The sequence below is a fragment of the Camellia sinensis genome, chromosome 5 (assembly GCF_055761805.1).
Source record: "Camellia sinensis isolate YWXY chromosome 5, ASM5576180v1, whole genome shotgun sequence".
NCBI classification, from domain to species: Eukaryota; Viridiplantae; Streptophyta; class Magnoliopsida; order Ericales; family Theaceae; genus Camellia; species Camellia sinensis.
This window is the reverse complement of record NC_138965.1, coordinates 70,133,159-70,144,722: the sequence shown is the minus strand read 5'-3', so window position 1 is coordinate 70,144,722 and position 11,564 is coordinate 70,133,159. Positions and strand designations below refer to the sequence as shown.

The window sequence follows — 11,564 nt, the reverse complement described above, 5'->3', positions numbered from 1 at the left end:
TGATTTTCTGTTCAAAATTTGGTTATTAAACTTTCAGATTTGATTTTTTGGATTTTTTTTTTCTGAAACGTTCAAACACAGTGAACATTTATGTATTAAATATGGAAGTGATTGATACCCCCTCTCCCCACCACCCCCCACACACACGTGGGGGTTGGTGATTGGAGAAGCAAAAAAAAAAAAAAAAAAAAAAACTAGCCAATTTCAGGCCAGTGGGGGTTGTGGGGGTCCAAATCATTTTTCTAATAAATAATTGTTTTTCCCAGAAATTTTGCTAGTTTTAGACTGAGAAAAAGGAAATATTGCATCTGCAGAGGATTTGTTGAATTGTATAAGAACATTTTAGTGTAACACGGAACATCATTTGTTGGCTAAATTTTGTAATTGGGTTCTTTGCATGTTAGTAATATTATAACCGACAAACTTAGGGAGTGGGAAGGTGTGGGGAACTACAGGATTGATTTTTTTCTTCTTTTTTCCCCTTAATAGCACAAAATCAACTAGGTTGGACATAAATAATGATTGTCTTTCTTATTCACTGAGCAGTGAACCATTATTTCATGGTTTATTTTGTGTCTGCTTTTAGAAATGTATAACACATGCTCCTCCTCTCTCTGATATGGATCAGATTGGTAAAGTTGGTAAAGTTAAAAAAAAAATGTTCTGTTTGTTTGGTGGTTCTTGCTCCTTCTATTTTTATTTTTTCCTTTTTTAATATTAAACCTAACTAATTCATGAGGCCTCTAGTTCATAAAACCATGTAATATCCAAGTGTGCTTTCCTTTATAATATAAGATGCCAAAAATTGGATGCCCTGCCAAATTGACTGTATGGGTGGGCAAAACATTTTTCTTGTTAAAGCATAAAGAAGGACAATCTACCTCCAAAATAGCTACTTTCATGCCTGTTTATATTCCCCACTTTCCATTCTTTTTGTCCACTAATGCCTTTTGGCATATTCTAATATTGTTGTCCATTTTTAAAAGAAAGGTATTTTATTTTGCATTTTACAATATCATTATTTTTGGATGAGTATGAATGCATTTACCAAACCGAAACAAATTAAACCTTGTGTCTCAATCAAGTGGGGGTGGCTACATAATTTTTTTTTGTGGTCATTTAGCTCTATCAAAGTTTGTATGTTCTGTTAAATTAAATAAATTTATATTTTCTTTGATTGTGGTGAGTATGCATCAGATGTCAGCTCAAGTCTTCCATGTTAAGTAGTTCTCTCTCAACTTATTTTCAATAAATGCTATTCCTACCATTTCATGAATATATTCGTTTCTAATCTATCTTTTTTAGTTTTACCTCAAATCTATCCAAAGCATTCTCATCTCAGTTGCCCAAAACTTTCTTCTATAAAGCAGAATTGCTGGCCTTCTATTGAGTATGAATGCATTTAATAGAGTAAAATAGAGGGATGGTTTTGGAAATTTAGACTATATTAGTTGGTTATGAACATAGTCAATGCATATCCCCTTAAAAATTGTATATAATCAGTGGCTTATTAAATACAGCCACATCACCCGCATGTTTTTGTGTGCACATGTAGATGCAACTTCTTCTTAAACACACTTTTATACTATTCTCGAGAAGTTAACAGAGACTGGTGGATGACTATGAATGTGCATTGCGACAATTGGGTCATTAATCATTACATTGGATTCCAACCTCAAGTATGCAGTTGTTCCCTACTGAAATAGCGAAATGCAGAAATTGCTCTCTTCATTTTTACATTTTCAAAACTAGACTTTGCAAATGTTGTGCCCTCTTTCTATTGGCTTCTTGTGCATTGCTGATGGTGTGACTTTTTGGCAATTTACTAGTTTTAAGTTTCACTTCACCAGTGTGAAAGATATTGTTTAATTGTCTTGGTTGGGTTAGTCTGTTCTCTATTGTCATTGCATGATTTCATATTTTGTGCGTGTACCACAGATTTTTACAGACATACCATCATGCTTAAATCTGAGATGTGGTTATCTTGTTAGTAAATATATGCACATGCACTTCTGTTGATTTGATATGGACTTCACTGACATTTAGAACCTGGAGTAATTGGAATTGATTGATATTTACTTCCATTTTGGGGAATCCTTTTTATTTTTAATCCTCCAGAATTTATCATTTCATGGTAATTTGACGACCAATATATTTACATTGCGCCATTTAATTTATCATGATTTTTTTTTTTGATTGTTTAAAAGTCTCTATGGTTGAGGTATTCACAGGTTTAGTCTTCTACGGTAGGAGATGAATATTTAAAGTGTATTATCATATGGAATTTCAATAGGTTGGTTGTTACAGTACAATTTTGCTGTTGATGGAAACTTGAGGGTCCAATTGTCTTCTAATTTTGATTGTGATATCATTAAGCGACTTTTTCTTATCTTTTAACTGATTGATCTTTGAAATATAAAGGACGATGTTAAGTATATATACATATATGTATTTATATAGACATTGTAACTTACATTGGCATCTAATGCAGGTGCGTTTGATTGGGTATTGCGTAGAGGGCTCTCTTTTTTTAGTCTATGAATTTATCGAGAATGGCAATTTAAGTGAACATTTTCGTGGAGGTGAGATTAGATGTGCATGTCAAGACTTTATCTAGCAGTAGTGCTTTTAAACAATGCTGGTGGTTAAATTTATGTTTGCAGGTTTAGTTAGTTGATTGGTTTTGTTTCTTGGTTTTGCTTTCTTTTGCTAGCTTATTGCTGGGGCATTTTTGTATTATTTGCATCATCTTGATGTTGCCTTAATGAAGTAAGTTTATTTATCAAAAAAAAAATTTATGTTTGCAGGGAGGGACCCCCTGCCATGGTCTACAAGGGTGCAAATTGCCCTTGATTCAGCGAGAGGACTTGAATATATATATGAGCATACTGTTCTTGTCTATATCCATCGTGATATCAAATCAGCAAATATACTGATAGACAAAAACTATCGCGGCAAGGTTGTGTTGATGCTCTTTTCCTTGCAGTCCTATAGTCGTTGTTGACCATGTGATGGTCATCATAATTGTGGTAAATATGTCTTTTCCAGGTTGCAAATTTTGGCTTAACAAAGCTGACTGAAGTAGGGAGTACTTCGCTGCCCACACGTCTTGTGGGTACATTTGGATACATGCCATCAGAGTAAGATAAATTTTTTATTTACTTATATATAAAAGAAAATCAATGTCAGCAATTAATCATAGAATTGGGTGACGTCATTCCAACTCTCACCCAATCCATAGATTCATGGTCAACCTTTTCTTATAGAGCCTAAAATTTATCATTGGGTGGTACTATCTGACTTTAACCACATATTTGGAAATCATTGTCTGGAACCTCCCAATGAAACTTGACGAAGGAGCCATAAATAGCTTTTGGAATGTTTATGTCAAAAATGCTCTCATGAAAGCTTGGTTCAAAAACTTTTTGGCTAAAAATTACGGATGATAGGTGCATCAAAACCAATCATCTTATAATCCATGGAGCAGCAGATTCGACATTCCCTTGATGTGAATCTTTTAAAGGTCTGGGCACAAATATATGGCTCATACTTGTGTATTAATCTCGAGTCAGTAATAGTACTGCCTTCTATTCCAACTATATGGGGTCTGCTTTACAAATTCTTTTCACAATTCTGATATATCTAAGGCAACACTTTTCTTCAATCTAGACTCTAATTTTTTTCCCTTTCAGCTTTATCCAAAGCCATACCTCCTCACCTTCCTACCTCAACCTTTGTTATTTTGGCTCTTGTCCTGTCTTATAAGTTCATTCGGCTTGAATTAAATTATTGTCTCGTATCATGCCAAATTTTGGGTTATTATTATTATTTTTGGGTTCTAACTCTTGGCATTTGATCATGACGGTGAATTCATTTCAAATGTCACAAACTGGTTTCTTTTTATGTTATTTGATTTGAATTATCTTATTTTTACTCATCAAAATAATTGAACTTTATTTTGTAGATTGATTTAGCAATGTTTGGTGGTGAAATATCTAGATGTTATATTGTTGTTAAGGAAAATTCTCATGGCAAGGTGCAAGAATTTGACCTTAAGGTGGTATGAATGGTTTACTCGTAAAAGGGCCAAAACATTAGATAGGCATAGGCTCAATACATGAGGTTTGCAATGTTTAACTATTTGTGGGGCTTATGGAGTAAAGCCACATTTACCTCTAGCCTCTTGTAAATCATAGTCCAAATTTTTTCATTTTTTTAGCACTATAATACTATTTGGTTTGGCATTTAGCAAGTGACTCTGGTAATTTTCAGGTTAATCTTGAATACCTTGGACGGGTTGTTTTCTACACAAATGGCATTTTGTACCCTGATAGCGTTTTTGGAACTGATTCCCATACAACTATGATTGTTGGCTTAGGAGTTGTTGGCTGGGGAGTTGGAGGAATTGAATCTGAGGCTACAATGCTTGGCCAGGTATTTTGAGATAATAATGTATTTTTTTTATGATTTTTCATACGTTTGTGCCAGCTGTTAGTGTTTGCACTTATTTTCCATGTGCCATGAGCTTGTTTCAGAAGCTATGATTCCCTGTGGTGATGTGTTGTATTAGATCATTTATTTTTGGGGGGGCAAACTTCACTTCAACACCCCATGGTTAATTCTACTTGTGGTTTACCCCTCTTGATATTTAGAAATAAGCATATAACCTTCCTATGATTTGGTGCACCATCAAAATTCCATCAAAATTAATAGCTTCTGTGAAAACATGTGCTTGGAATGCGAATGGTTCTGTTAAAACACATTTCATGCCCAAAAAGATGGCAAAAATGCCCTTAGTTTGCTCAATGTTAAGGCTACTTCAGAGGTATTTTGATCCTTTCACTGAAGTGTATAGACGGTGCACTTTAATCTTCGAACCATAGAGAGTTATATGCTTATTTTAAACATCTGAGCGTAGACAACACATGGAGTAAACCATATGGGGTAAAGTAAATTTTGCCCTTTTTTCATTAACTTTTTTTAGTACTCTTTTAGGACTAAATGAAGGGCTTGGGTGTTTGTTTGAGCAGGAAGGAAATGACTTTGAGATATATGACTCAGAGAGAACAGTGGGTCACACAGGTCAGCTTTATATTTCAGCTTCTTATTGTATTATTAAATACCATGGATTTTTCTATTTCCATGGCATCTAGAGAACCAAATGCATCATTAGTATAGTGTCATTGCAAAGAAAGCTCCAATCAGACTTGGATGATTGCAAAACAGAATGGATCCATTTTCAAAAATAAATATAATTGGTGATATTCTCATACAATGCTGTAAATGATTTTTTACATAAAACAGAGTACTTGTTTTAAATGCTATGGAAAACAAAATGGAAAAAATGTTGTAACTTCAAAAGAAACAATTTCATTTGGATAATAATCCTCGTTTTAAATGATGCAATTGGGAGTTTCTAAACCCACCACACACCCGCCAAGTTCACCTCTACACCTATATCCACAAATTTTTCTTTGTAACATACAAGATATACAATGCATATAGTGAGTGTAGAGAGAAAATAAGCGAGTGTATTTAGAAGCTCCGATGAATTCTTTTCATAAATGCAGCCTCTGCTTCTCCAAAACCTGCTGCTGCTGGTGATAGTAACTGCAATGTATGTACCCCCCTCTCAAAAAAAAAAAAGGACTAAATTCTTGAGTTTTTATTTATTTATTTATGGGTACCTAGAATTATGGTTCAACAGTAATAATAATATACATTCACAAAAAGATCGTACACAAGCTGTATTGAGATTTATCATTTTTAAATACTATGCTCATTAGTGACCTCTTAATTACAATGTCATTGATACTGAGCTGCTATGGCATCTAATTGTTAACAGGGAAGTTACTTCCAAAAGGATTAAGATTAAGTAGAAATGATTAATGTTCCTATTTTGGTTTGTTGAATTAATTTTTTAGTTTATTCATATGCATCAGTGGTTTCTGGATTAATTTGTGTTTTTATTTTTCAGGCCAGAAATTTTTTGGAGAGATGCAAAATATGGTCCAAGAATTAAAGAACTTAGTTTTTTAAGTTTTTTCATTTTTTAATATATGTAAGCACAGTTAATTTTTTTTTATTTAATTCCTTTGTATATATACTTTTGAATATTTAATTTTCATTTATGAAATATATGACGTTATTCTATTCAATATGTGGTTATGATTCAAAATATAGTATATAGTGTGTATTACATTCTTCAAATGTGTATACAAAAATAATATTGATTATTTTTCAAATATGCCGAACCCTTTTTTTATTACAAATTTTATTAGTTATTAATCACACTTAAAAGATGTGATCTAAATCTTATTAATCACACTTAAAAGGTGTGATCTAAATGTTATTAATCACACTTAAAAAGTGTGATTAAAAATGACCATTTTTAATCACACTTTCAAAGATCACACTTAAAAGGTGTGATCTAAATGTTATTAATCACACTTAAAAAGTGTGATTAAAAATGACCCTTTTTAATCACACTTCTAAAGATCACACTTAAAAGGTGTGATCTAAATGTTATTAATCACACTTAAAAAGTGTGATTAAAAATGACCATTTTTAATCACACTTCTAAAGATCACACTTAAAAGGTGTGATCTAAATATTTTTAATCACACTTAAAAGGTGTGATCTAAATGTTATTAAGCACACTTAAAAAGTGTGATTAAAAATGACCCCTTTTAATCACACTCCCAAAGATCACACTTTAATAAAACTTAAAAAGTGTGATTAAATAACATACATCACACAAAAAAAGTGTGATCTTTATCTGTTTTTGTAGTAGTGTCGGCTAAGAACAAGACATCGGCAAGTAGGGAATAATGACCTCGGCTAGGAAGGACAACACTTGACTAAGCTGTGCCACACCTTGGCCTAGATGTGCCACACCTCAGTCTAGGTCATACCTCTCCGGGACAAGATCACTTAGGTGCAAAGGTAACATCTCGGCCAAGATGATTCACACCTCGGCCTTGGTGATGAACACCTCGGCCTACATAATGACATCTCGGCCAATCTGTCAGGGCGAAGGTGGAGGTCAAACAAAGTGGTTCCAAGGTAATCCTAGACGGAATACGACCTCGGCTAAACTCACACCAAGCAAGGTACAAAACATGCTGAGACACTTAAACGAACAAGGACAAGACTTGAAACGCAAGCTTGCAAGACAGAATCACATGGATGCATATGAGTAAGGTTAGGATAGCGTGAGGGTTATTACATAAGAGGAGCTAATTTGAGCCCACTAAAATTAATTAGGCCCAATAGTCCAAGGTTGGTGGACCTGAATTTATCGCAAGTCCAAGATTGGTGGGCCTAGATTTATCGCCATCAAACGGGCCGAATCGCTCTAAGCCTCGAAAGGGTTCAGATCCACGAACTCAGAGATTTACTCAGACCCGGACTCGAAAGGGTTCGGATCTACGAACCTAGAGATCTGAAGCACTTGGCTTCAAACGGATTCAGACGCGATCTAGAAGCCGCTCCATTAATGAGTCCCAGAACACTTGCGGACTCGGAGCTTTTCGGGATCTACGTACCAGAACTATGGGTGTCATGGAGTCCGAACAAAGGACCCGATCTCGAGGATGGTGAGTGGAGATAAATTCACTCTTCAGTTAAACTTGCCTACACTCGAGTCGAGGTGGCACTATCTAGGGAGTCCCTGAGACCTTGCAATATTTGCGGCAGGGTGTTCTCTTGAACTACCCCTGACCCTTCTGCAGCAGGGCGTCCTCTGGGACTACCCCTGACCCTTTGGGATGATTGGGGATCATTGGTTAGGTGTGGCTAAGAAGAAGGATTCGCCGAGATGTTGATCTCCTCTTCGAGGTTTTTCTTATCCTCGGAGAGGTCACCTCCTCGGACAAGGTGGTTAGAGAGAATATTTCCCATATGCCTTGCACATGGGCTCCATCCTACATCATGAGGTGCCTATAAATAGCACCCACCCATAGCTTTACAAAGGATGGATTTTGGAGAGATGACTCTTGGAAAAGAACTAATTTCCCTTCTCTATTATCAACCTTAAGAGTGAAAGTGGGAGATCCATGGGAGAGCCTTGCCATTATTATCTCTCTAACAACTTTGCCTTCTTCTTCACTCAATCTCTTATCTTCATCATCTCTTTGCTTTTGTGTTCTTAGTTGTGACTATTGAAGAATCTAAGCGTCTCATCATTTTTAGAGAATTCGAATTTTCTTCAAAGATCTTCGATCTTTGAATTTTCCAACGATGTTTTTGAACCCTCTCATACATTTGGCAACTTTGCTGGGGAGGTGGATTGGTTAATGGTCTCAACAAGATCCAGAATCTACACAACTCCGGTGAAGATGGCTGGACAAGAAAAAGTTCACCAACATGGATCCTCTAATGGTGGTGATGAGAGGACTCAAGTTCAAGACTCACCTCTCATCTTTAAAGCCATTGAAGGACTCCAACACACTCAACAAGAGATTCTCACGACCTTTCAAAATCTCGCCCACACCATGTTGGTGATGGGTTCGAATTTCGCACCACCAATAACAAATGGAGGTCCAGTCGGCGCCGACAAGCATCAACAACTTCATGGTAATGTTGGGAATGGTCAAAACCATCAAGATCCACCCCAAATTCTCCCTGAAGTTGTACTAAATGGTGTGCAAAATCAAGTTTTAGGAGGAACAAGTCATAGCCAGCCTGCGGCCCATAGAGCGCAAAATCACGCACCTGGAGGATCGAGCCATGGTCCAGCGGTGGTTGGAGGAGTTTCCGACGCGATGAATGGTGTTCCAATGGCGGTGGAAGTTCAAGGAAGGCCCATAGAAATTTCTTTACCAAATGGTGCTCCACTCATGCCTAATTTTGTTCCACTAATTGTAAATTCTACTCATGCACCGAGGGGGCTACTTTGGTTTTGCAAGACCAACCCGGTATAGCCGCAGTGTGCAATGGACTTTATGGGACCCAATTCAATGTCCCATCATCAAATGGGTTGTCCATAGGTGCCGATGGCCAATATCATCATGTGTCTTTGCCAATGATGAATTCTCAACACCCAAATGGCCAAGTCGTTCCAGACTCGGTCTTCGGCTCCATAAGCCAAGCTCCAAAAATACCACCATCAAGTTCTCTCCCTGAATAATTTCTCACTCTCATCGATGTGCAAGCCATGTTCGATCTCGAACGGGGCAAAAGGACTTTACCCTTTTTGCCCGATCTGGATGTCAAGCCACCATACCCTATTGAGATGTTGAGTTATCCATATCCGGAGGGGTACACGGTGCCGAAATTCATCAAATTCAATGGCAAGCAAGGAAATGCTCGAGAACATGTTGTTCGCTTCATCGAGACTTTGGGGATTCATGGTTCAAATCATGTCCTTCGACTGAGAGAATTCTCCAAGTCCCTCACCGACCGAGCATATAGTTGGTACGTGAACTTGGCCCCAAACTCTATCTGAAGTTAGGAGGAGATGGTTAATAAATTCCATGACAAATTCTTTCAAGTGGCCGAGAAAGTGACCACACTCACCCTGTGTAAGGAAAAGCAACAGGAAGGTGAAGAAATTCTCAAATATGTGAAGAGGTTCCAGGACAAAGCCGTGGACTGTTATGAGGCTGTAGAAGAAAGCTACGTGGTCCAAATCTGTGTTGAAGGGGTATTGAACGGGTACAAGATGCTTTTTGCTAATCACAAGCTACCCACCTTCTCGGCACTAATTGAAGCATCTTGAAACATCAACATACCTTAATCCTAGGAGATTGGGTTCGAGACTAGTTATAAAACCAGTTTCAAGACATCCCGAGGACCTTCTATCACTGTGGCTTCCACGTCTTCTACCCGAAAGTCGCAGGGGGAGGAATTCAGAGGTCAGAAGAGGAAAAGCTGAAAAGATGACACTCTTTTTCCGTGTAGTGTTGAGGAGGTGAAGGCCTTAGTTAAACAATGGGTGGCAGATGGAGAACTGAAGTTGCCTCGTATCGAAGAGCTTTTGCCGAAGAAGGATGGCGAGGGACAGCGAGGGCCCTAATTATTGTGTTTTCCACCGATCAATAGGACGTCCTACAGAAAAGTGTCGGACGCTTAAGAAGATCTTTAAAAAGAAAATTGAAGCACATGAGCTAGAGTTCAAAGAACAGGGGGCCCATGATATCTTAGAAGACATGGCTATGATGGTGTATGACAGCCATAACCCGAGCAGCTGGTGAAAGCTTTCCAAATGACCTTGCAACTCTAGGGGCAAATATCGACATTCCGTAGAAGAAGTCTATCTATGACATTTACAATTTATATTTACGGCATTATTCAAGAAGTTCTATCTTTCTTATGTTATGAAGAAATTTATTTCCTCCATATTGTGTATCTCTATTAGAAGTTTATTTCCTCCATATTGTGTATCTCCATTAGAAGTTTATTTTCTCTATATTGTGTATCTTCATTGTGTTATGTTGCTTGAGACAGTTTTCAAATTTTGTTGCCCTTCAAAGAAGAAAGAGGAATAGTAAACTCGGTTACCAACCTGAAGGGACCTTTCTTGACACAGTAGAAGTGTACTCCCACTTGGACATCCGAAGAGCAGCCATTGCTTCTATCAATGCAAGCTTTGAGGGTCTTTCTTGCTGAAGTAGAGTGTGTGGTCCCACTCAAAATTCTGAAGAATAGCCCTTACTTCCGTCAATGCAAGCTTCGAGAGTCTTTCTTGTTGAAGCAGAGTGTATGTTCCCACTCGGACTTCCGAAGAATAGCCCTTGCTTTCATCAATGCGAGCTTCGAAGATCTTTCTTGCTGAAGTAGAGTGTGTGCTCTCACTCAGACTTTCGAAGAACAAATCTTGCTTCCGTCAGTGCAAGCTTCGAGGGATAGCATTTGCTTCCATTGATTGTCGAAGAAGAGAGTGTACATCCATTCGGATTTTCGAGGGACAACTTTGCCTCCGCTCAAATTTCCAAGGAATAATCTTTACTTCCATTAGTACAACCTTGGTAGACTCGGTTGCCAGCCAGGAGGGATCTTTCTTGCGGTTGCCAGCCAGAAGGGATCTTTCTTGCCAAAGAAAGGAGTGTGCTTCCACCCAGACTTCCGAGGGACAGCCCTTGCTTCCATTTGGAGTTTCAAGAGACAACCCTTGTTTTCATCAGTAAGAGCTTCGAGGATCTTTTTTGCTGAAGTAGAATGTGTGCTCCCACTTAGACTTTCGAAGAACAGATCTCGTTTCCATCAGTGTGAGCTTTGCAGATCTTTCTTGTTGAAGTAGAGTTTGTGCTCCCACTCAAACTTTCGAAGAACATACCTTGCTTCCATGAGTGTGAGCTTCGAGGATCTTTTTTTTTATTAAAGTAGTGCTCCTACTTGGACTTCCGAATAACAACCCTCGAGACTCAGTTGCCTGTCAGAAGAGATCTTTTTTTTGCCGAAGTAGGGTGTGCGCTACTATTCGGACTCTTGAGAGACAGCCTTGCTTCTGTTCGGACTTCCGAGAGACAGCTCTTGCTTTCATTAGTGCGGGTCCGAAGAACAGCCCTTACTTCCATCAGTACGAGCTCCAAAGATCTTTCTTGTCAAAGTAGAATGGACTC

At 37.8% G+C, this 11,564-nt stretch overlaps 1 long non-coding RNA gene across 1 annotated transcript; it reads left to right on the top strand.

The window, feature by feature from the left end:
• Positions 1-694: 694 nt before the first annotated feature.
• LOC145790689 (uncharacterized) lies at positions 695-4,345 on the top strand. The gene is made up of 4 exons (XR_014329614.1): positions 695-2,582; positions 2,808-2,959; positions 3,049-3,140; positions 3,965-4,345. It is a non-coding gene; the product is annotated as an uncharacterized LOC145790689 (long non-coding RNA).
• Positions 4,346-11,564: the final 7,219 nt, after the last annotated feature.